Source organism: Trachymyrmex cornetzi, unplaced genomic scaffold (genome assembly GCF_001594075.2).
Source record: "Trachymyrmex cornetzi isolate Tcor2-1 unplaced genomic scaffold, Tcor1.1 scaffold321, whole genome shotgun sequence".
NCBI classification, from domain to species: Eukaryota; Metazoa; Arthropoda; class Insecta; order Hymenoptera; family Formicidae; genus Trachymyrmex; species Trachymyrmex cornetzi.
In genome coordinates, this window is record NW_017297908.1 from 354022 (window position 1) to 362110 (window position 8089).

An 8089-nucleotide genomic window follows, 5' to 3' on the forward strand; every position below is an offset into this window, starting at 1 on the left:
AACAATCTCCACGTGAGGACGTATATACTTAGGAATTACCTTTGACGAAACGGTCTTGATTTCCAACGAGGTGACTTTTCTTTTCCGTCGACGCTGACAAAGTCGAAGCGAGATATTAACATTTCGAATCAATTTAAATGCTTCACATATCGTAATCGGACGCCATATGGCTTTCGACGTGTAATCTTGGGGATTCGCGAGGTTGACTGTTTGCGTAATGGCGATACAGTAATAACGACAAAATGCTGTTATTCATCCTTGGAAATTGGAGGGAAAATTAGATATTAGCAATTAATATTATTACTAATATGATGTGTAATAAATCTATGTACGATTCGTGACACGTGTAACCGAGTAAATATTAATATCGCTGCGAGCGCAAGGAGAATTATCTAGGTGGAAATACCAACGGCGGGCAGTGTCAACATTTTCCGGATTCCGCAACGAAGTGAGTTACGGAATTAATTAACTTAGGAGACACGTTAACGCTACGTGTTAGTGGCATGTACGTCTTGCTCCATACATGTTTTCGATACTTTGCATACTCGATATTCAAGACTGTGATTATTGAAGCGATAGTAATTACGCAACACATGCCCGTAAATCGGAAACAATGATCACAATTGAGCAGTATAATAAACTAAACACGATAATGACTATCAATAAGATAATGATTCGTTACCGTTACTTTCCCGAGCAAACGAGATACCGTTAGTTCGTAGTTATTTCTTCTTAACTACTTTAAATGCGAGCAAATGAAATTGATTTGTTATTCTAATATCGAAGAATTTTTCTTCGTAAAACTTGAAGAATTTTCTGCAGTTAAAATTCATGATAGAAGTAAACTGGAAATTAATTCAGGAGGAGTCGATACAATTCTCGGTAATAATAGATATTGCAATGCGTCATTAATTGACGAAAGATATTTCACCGCAATGATTAAATATTTATCAAGAGTATCGTTATTATTATGATTTATAGAGGATATGGCGAAAAGAAGGGCCGGCCATCAAGCATAAAGAGAGAGGGAGAGGGAAGGTGATCCAGGCGAGCGTGGCCTGACCCCGTACAGCTCGTATTCGGGAGGCTTTCCCAATCCAGGGATCGATTCACGCACGTGGAGGGCTATGAGCTCGGAAACAAAACAGACCGCCTCGTGATAGGAGCAACAGTCTCCGAGTGGAACATCGATTAATTCCCGGCTATAGCAAATCGTGACACGCGTTGTTCTGAGCCGCGACACTCGCCCTCCGTAGGAAACGGTTTGCTCCGAATTAAACTAGTCAATATACTATCAGGGTATATTATAACGGATAAGTTTACGTCTTCAATTTCATGGATCTTGACTGTTCATCGTATGTTCTCGCTGAAGAAGGCTAGAAAACTAGCTGAAACATGTATAAATCTTATTTTATTTACGTAAAATAAAGCTTTTTGAAGAGCATACATACATACTCGTCACTCCGGACACATGAAACGAGATTCAATAGTATTGGTTTAATTATATAATGATTTGCTGTGAATATTAACATATTATCCAAGGTTTCAAGATGAGATTTGGCGATCGATTGGATAACACTTCAGTTCTGGTAACCTGTGAGTACGCTATATCGAATGTTCGCGAAATCTAATATAGTTATAAAATAATTACTGATGAAGATTCCAAAGAGAATCGAAACGTTCAAGAGTTCAGATGAAGATGATTCCAACACATCATATGTATTGACAAATTTATTTTGTTGAAAATTTATTACGCACCTTCGCTCGCGTCGACTCTTATTAGCCCAATTGTAGATTATATTTGTAATTTTTGAAGAGCATTACGCACCGATCACTGTGCCAATTCCCAATTATCTATTTGTCCTGTATTTATTTTTATTATTAACGAATACATTTTCTCTCCTCTCTGCATTATTCTCTGCTTTTGTAATAATTTTATGTAATTCACCGGCCATAAAATAGAATTTCAAATTGGCGAATTACGTAAAATCATTATCCATTCGACACTATACCGGCGGAACATCGATTAATATCTAGCTGTAGCAAGTCGTAACACACATTATCCTAAGCCATGATTTCCGTCCTTTGTAGGAAACACGTTTTGCTCCGATTAAACCAATTAATTTAGTCTATGAGGGTGTCTTAAACAGATAAGTCACCACTTAAAAACGAAACAGAGGACTTCGTGAAAGGAGCCACAGTCTCCGGGCGGAGCATCGAACGTTTAGCAAATCATGACATATGTTGTCCTAACCCGTGGCGCTCTCGTTCTCAGTAGGAAACACGTTTTGCTCCGATTAAATCGAGTGAATATAAACTACAGCTATAACTATAAGGATGTCTTATGTCCATTTTCAATCAACGTAGTTTAATCTCAATTCAATTAATTCTTCATTTTGTTTTAAGAATTAAGAAAACATGAAGAGTAAATAGAACCGAAATTAAAGTTAGTCTACGTTGATAGAAACAAGCATTAAACAGATAAGTCCTCCCTTGAAAACAAAACAGAGCTCTTCGTGATAGAAATAACAGTCTCCGAGTGGAACATCGATTAATTCCCAGCTATAGCAAATCGTGACACGCATTGTCCCGAGCCGCGACACCCACCCTCCGTAGGAAACGGTTTGCTCCGAATTAAACTAGTCAATAGACTATGAGGGTATATTAACGGATACATTATCTCTCCTCTCTGCATTATTCTCTGCTTTCGTAATCATTTTATGTAATTCACCGGCCATAAGATAGAATTTTATATATATAAATTGGCGAATTACGTAAAATTATCCATTCGACGCTATACTTACCACTAAATTAGCGCAAAATGGAAGAGAATACGAAGATAGAGACACGACGGTTTCCTATTTCCGGGGGAAATTAAATAAATACAATCTGCACGAGTCTGCATGAGTTCTCAAGGATTCGAGAGAGAAGACAGGCACGCGAGATGCGTCTTTGGTATCTCTCAAAGCTTATAATATCGACATGCGTTGCGGATTATGTTACCGGAAAGCTAAATTATGATACAAACTGGTGTGCACCGTGGGAGAAATTGCTCCGCCTCTGCCTATCTCACACCCTTCGCTTTTATCTTTAACATAACACGACCTTCGCTTATCAACTTTGTTCACGAAACCTTTGAAGTTTGGAGGAACGCGGAATTTCCTCTACGAACCCAAAGTTCAAGCCCTCTCGTACCTTCCTTCCCCAGTCTCTAATTAATTGCCTCTAGAGAGATGACGACGATGCGATATGGAATGTCCGCTAAAGTATCAGAATTATTTTTTAATCCAATTACTTTGCCGATTTCTTCTTTACGTACTCACATCTCACATTAGAAGTCTCACTCTGAATCATCCGTGCGATGAAGAGGATGTAAAAGTTAATCTTCAATCCTCTTAGACTCTTAGTCACCCACCAAACGTCTGTCGCACTCGTTGCCGTCTCTCTTCCTGTTCACCGCTCTTTCAGAAAATCTCAAAGTCCATAACGCGCGCATTCATTGTAACTCAGTTCGTAATATCGACTACCATATCTGCCATGACGCACGATGACATATCATATATGTATGTACATCCCGGGAGCGCGCAATATGTACGCACACCTGTACGCACGGCCGAGCAGGTGACAAGCGTGTCACTCGGTTCGGTGATTGGTAGATCGATAGGACTCTTGATTGAGTCTGGTGATCGGGACCATCCCTGCCGTCGCGTCTCCGTGATGTCAGCAGTCTCTGGAGTCTCCGAAGCGCGATAAATAAAGGACCAACGATAAGTGGCGGCGTGGTACGAGAGTTCCTATTCACAGACCGGTGACCCTTTCGAGAGTTCGCCGAGGCGAAAGGAGACTTTCCGGCCGCGTGGAGACAATGCACCGGCCTATCTTCATTGCTTATACTCTCTTCTTCTCGCTTTTCCCTTTTTTTTTACGAAGCTGCAACGAGACGCGTCAGCGATGCATCGTCAGTGATGCAGATAAAGCGCGTTCCCGACGGTTTTTCACGAGAAGTGGAGGTTCGAGGGTTCTGATTAAGATCCGCGTACGAAATATCGATGCGGAAACTCAATCTGCTACATTCAACCAAAGTAAAAATGAGGATGGACGTAATAATGCAATGCTCCGATGGCTGAAACCTAAACTTTTGATTGACGCGGTTGTTTACCAACACTAATTAATTGTCACGTTACATTTATTCAATCTCCGTTCGCGGATCTTGATGATGGTGCAATACGAGGATTAAGTAAAGAATAGCTGCGTTCAGCAGAGAAAGCAACTTTGTAACTGTTGTAAAATTCTTTAATATGATTTGCTCTTAGTTTCTCATTAAATCTAAATATATAAACCAATCGTGTTAAAGAATTTTACAACAATTATAAGCTGCTTTATTTGCTGAACGCCAATGAATAATGATTCTGCATTTATAACATACACAGAAAAAAATTTATCTTAAATCGGTAATATTATCTGCACTTATATGTTACAATCAAAGATTTTAGTTTTTATTTGATTAAATTTGTACTGATGCAGGATTATTAGTTTTGAATTGAAAAAAAAGTAATTTAAAAAAATGAATAAAAAGCCTTTAAGAGCCAACGCAAGATATTGTTGCGAGTTATAATTTATTCTATATTGTATATAATATTATATATAATATTCTTGAGGCTTCCACAGGTGCTTTCTATATAAAGGTTATGCGTTTCGCGGGTTTCCTTCGTATCCAAATCCATTCAAGAAAGTATAGAGAAGCCATAGAGATACAAAAACACCCTAACAATCTAAATAGAGATAATGGCTAATGCGTCCGTAAATATGACCATATATCTTCGTATTACCAGAGGTCTGGCTGGCTTAACATTTGACAACGTTTTTTTCTCCACCTATGCTCTGTCTTGTATTTTCTCTCCTTCGCTCTAATACTCTATATCTGCGACGTCTCCTTCAGTTGAACTCTGAACATTATTTCTCTTTTAACCCTCTTGTCACCAGATCCCAAAATTACTTATCCTTCTCCATATATTGGTTTCTTCACTAAGTTTCGTGTCGTTTTCTCCTACACCTCTGTCAAATGTTGTAATTCCCTTCCTGATACAATAAAAACCTCTCCCTCTCTGTCCTCCTTTTGTTCCTTTTGTGCCTTGCATTTCATCGCGTCACTCACAGTATTTAAACGAGACTGATGTAATTGATGTGTTTTACCTCTTATTGCATTGTTGTCTTATTCTGGTTTTGTTACTAGTAGGTTTTGTAACAGCAATTTTGCTGACGCCTAACCATTTGTAAGCTACTATTGTCTATTGTATTTATGTTTATGTTAACTATAGTCTATTGTATCATATTTTATGTCTATTACTTTGTTAACATGTAGTTTTTTACATAAAGCTTTGCAAATTAAATTAAATTAAATTAATTAAATTATTTCTTAATGCTTTAATATTATTCCATGATATTTAGTCGTTTATTAACAATAGATGCAGTAAACATCGTGTTTATACCATTTAAAAAATGGGGCTTCCTAAAGAGTATTTTCGACATACGTTGCTTTTGTTTTTTAATCAGAAGAAAACGGCGGTCATAGAACTGTCAGAGAAACTTATGGTGATGTTACTCCATCAATTAAAACGTGTAAATATTAGTTCTATCGATTCAAAAGTGATGATTTCAATGTTAACGACGAAAACTCCAAAATGCAGATTTGCAAACATTATTGGACGAAAATCCAGCACAATCTACGTCAGAACTTGACAGAGAATTAAATATTGATCGTACAACAGTTATTAAACGTTTACGCAATATGGTGTTTAAATAAATCAATTTTTGAGAAGAAAACCCTCAAAACTAAATCACACTCCTAATATTACGTTCCATTTTTAAATAAAGACAATTTAAATAAAATGAAATGAAGATCACTTTAAAACAATTGCAAAAATAAACGAAAACTATTCTTATCTTCCTTGAAAGTCAGTATGTATATTTAATATTATTTAATCGTAATAAAAAGTGATGAAAAACATGAAGTATTTTTATTTAATGCGCATGCGTAGCCTATTTTCACTTGCACTTTTTATTACCTTTTATAATTATTTACTGATTGTTAGGAGAGCTAAACATGGTTTTCGTCTGTTTTTACAAATATTTTGAAACGGTCTCATTATTTTGTTTTATCCAAATTGCCTTATTTATAAATGGCACGTGAAAATTAACGTATTATTTCTCGCTTCTAACGTCACAATCCAATACCAGGGTTGGTAAAGACTAATGTTTTTTTTTTAAGAATAAAACATATTGTGTTTCTTCTTTAATATGTTTTTAATGCTTCAAATATGCTTTAAACAGTACTATAAAAAAAACATATTTAAAACATATTAAAAACATCAATTAAGCATGTTTTAAACTGTTTAAAACACGTTTAAAACTGTTTAAAACACGTTTAAAACATGTTTTTTACCAACCCTGTCCAATACGGCTGTGGTGATTATTCAGCCTTAAACCTAATATTTTTTCTGTGTAGCGTGGAGTTAGATGAGGTGATACCTAAGGGATGAATTAGGATAAAACGAATACAAATGTGTTTGCCTATATCTGTTATATATATAAAGGTGGCAAGAAAAAGACGTAGAAAAACGAGGGACCGGACTTAATCCGGAATTTGCAATGAATGTCGGACACGGGTTCATGATATCAAGATGTATAGCACAATTATATCCTCCGTTGAACTGCGATGAATGAAAAATTTTCCCTGTGAGATATATATCGGAATAACTTTCCGCGCGACCTCGCGAATTGAATTTCGACCGATTACCGGAGGAAAAAGCTTTGTGAAGAGCCTATGCCTGGCGAAAATACAGAGAGACGGCTTGCCCGGTTCTCGCAAGAGAATCGGGGAAGCTTTTTAGGTATATCTCGCCATAGATGACGACGAAGACGACGATAGTGACGAACCAAAGTTAAATCAATGACGCCCACGTCAAAATGCTGAATAATAAAAGAGATAAAAAAGGTAAAGAAAGAAGCGGTGAAACAGTGAGGCTAAATACCGTTGTTACACCGCCCACGTTTGAGTGTACAATAAAAATTTATTCACGCGGCCTTCCGACCCGTACCCGACCTTCGACATAATCCCGACTTTTAAAGTGGCGAAGGGATTTGAATGGGATTTTAAATTGCTGCAGGCGTGACTCTTATGACGGTTGGGGACAGATCGTCCAACGTGTGTGTATATGTAGGTGTACACACCACGGACGCACGGAATTTTGCGCAAATCCGCGATGAGCGCGGCCGTGCACGAACGAGATTAAATCCTGTCATTTGCGAAGCTCGTTTCCATAATCGTGTGTCAGATCAAGTGTATTAATAAATCGACCATCGGCGTGAAATATTTTTCCCTGGAACCAAATTAAGTTTGATTGCATTCTCGTTATTCTTATTTCTTCGAATAAAGGAGGTTCAATTAAATATATATATATATATCTTTTTATTTTTCCACAAAGACAACACAACTCACGAATAGAATAGAATTTTTGAACGATCGAATTTACTCCGCCTTTTTTATAAAACGTTTTATAATAAGTCTTCTTGAAAAACGATATTCTCGTACAAGTTACTGTAATGGTTATCGCGACAAATATCTTCATATATCTCGATTGTCGAATTGATAAGACGCTCTCTCAGAAAATAGGGAGTTACAAATTCTAACCCTGGCTGAGATATTTTTCATAATTTCTTTGCAGTGTTTAAAGATGTTTATTATTAGCATCATTACTAAATTGACGATTAATTAATGTAATTTGTGACGTTATTACCAGCTTTAGGATATATGCTTCGAAGCATTTGTAATGAGACTTTGACCGCACCATTAATTTATGATTGCGCTTCAAATCTGACAAATCGAATTAACGCGCAGTTTATAAAATTGAAAAATATAAATCTATGGGATTTATTGTAAATCTATTTATTATTATTAAACAGAATCTACTTATACCGAAAATATAATTTTTTTCTTATTTGATTTATTCTTATCAATCTAATTTCCATTTATCATTGTTCTATAATAAATTTCGAAATTTATTAAAGAGTATGATCGAGAGATACGCAA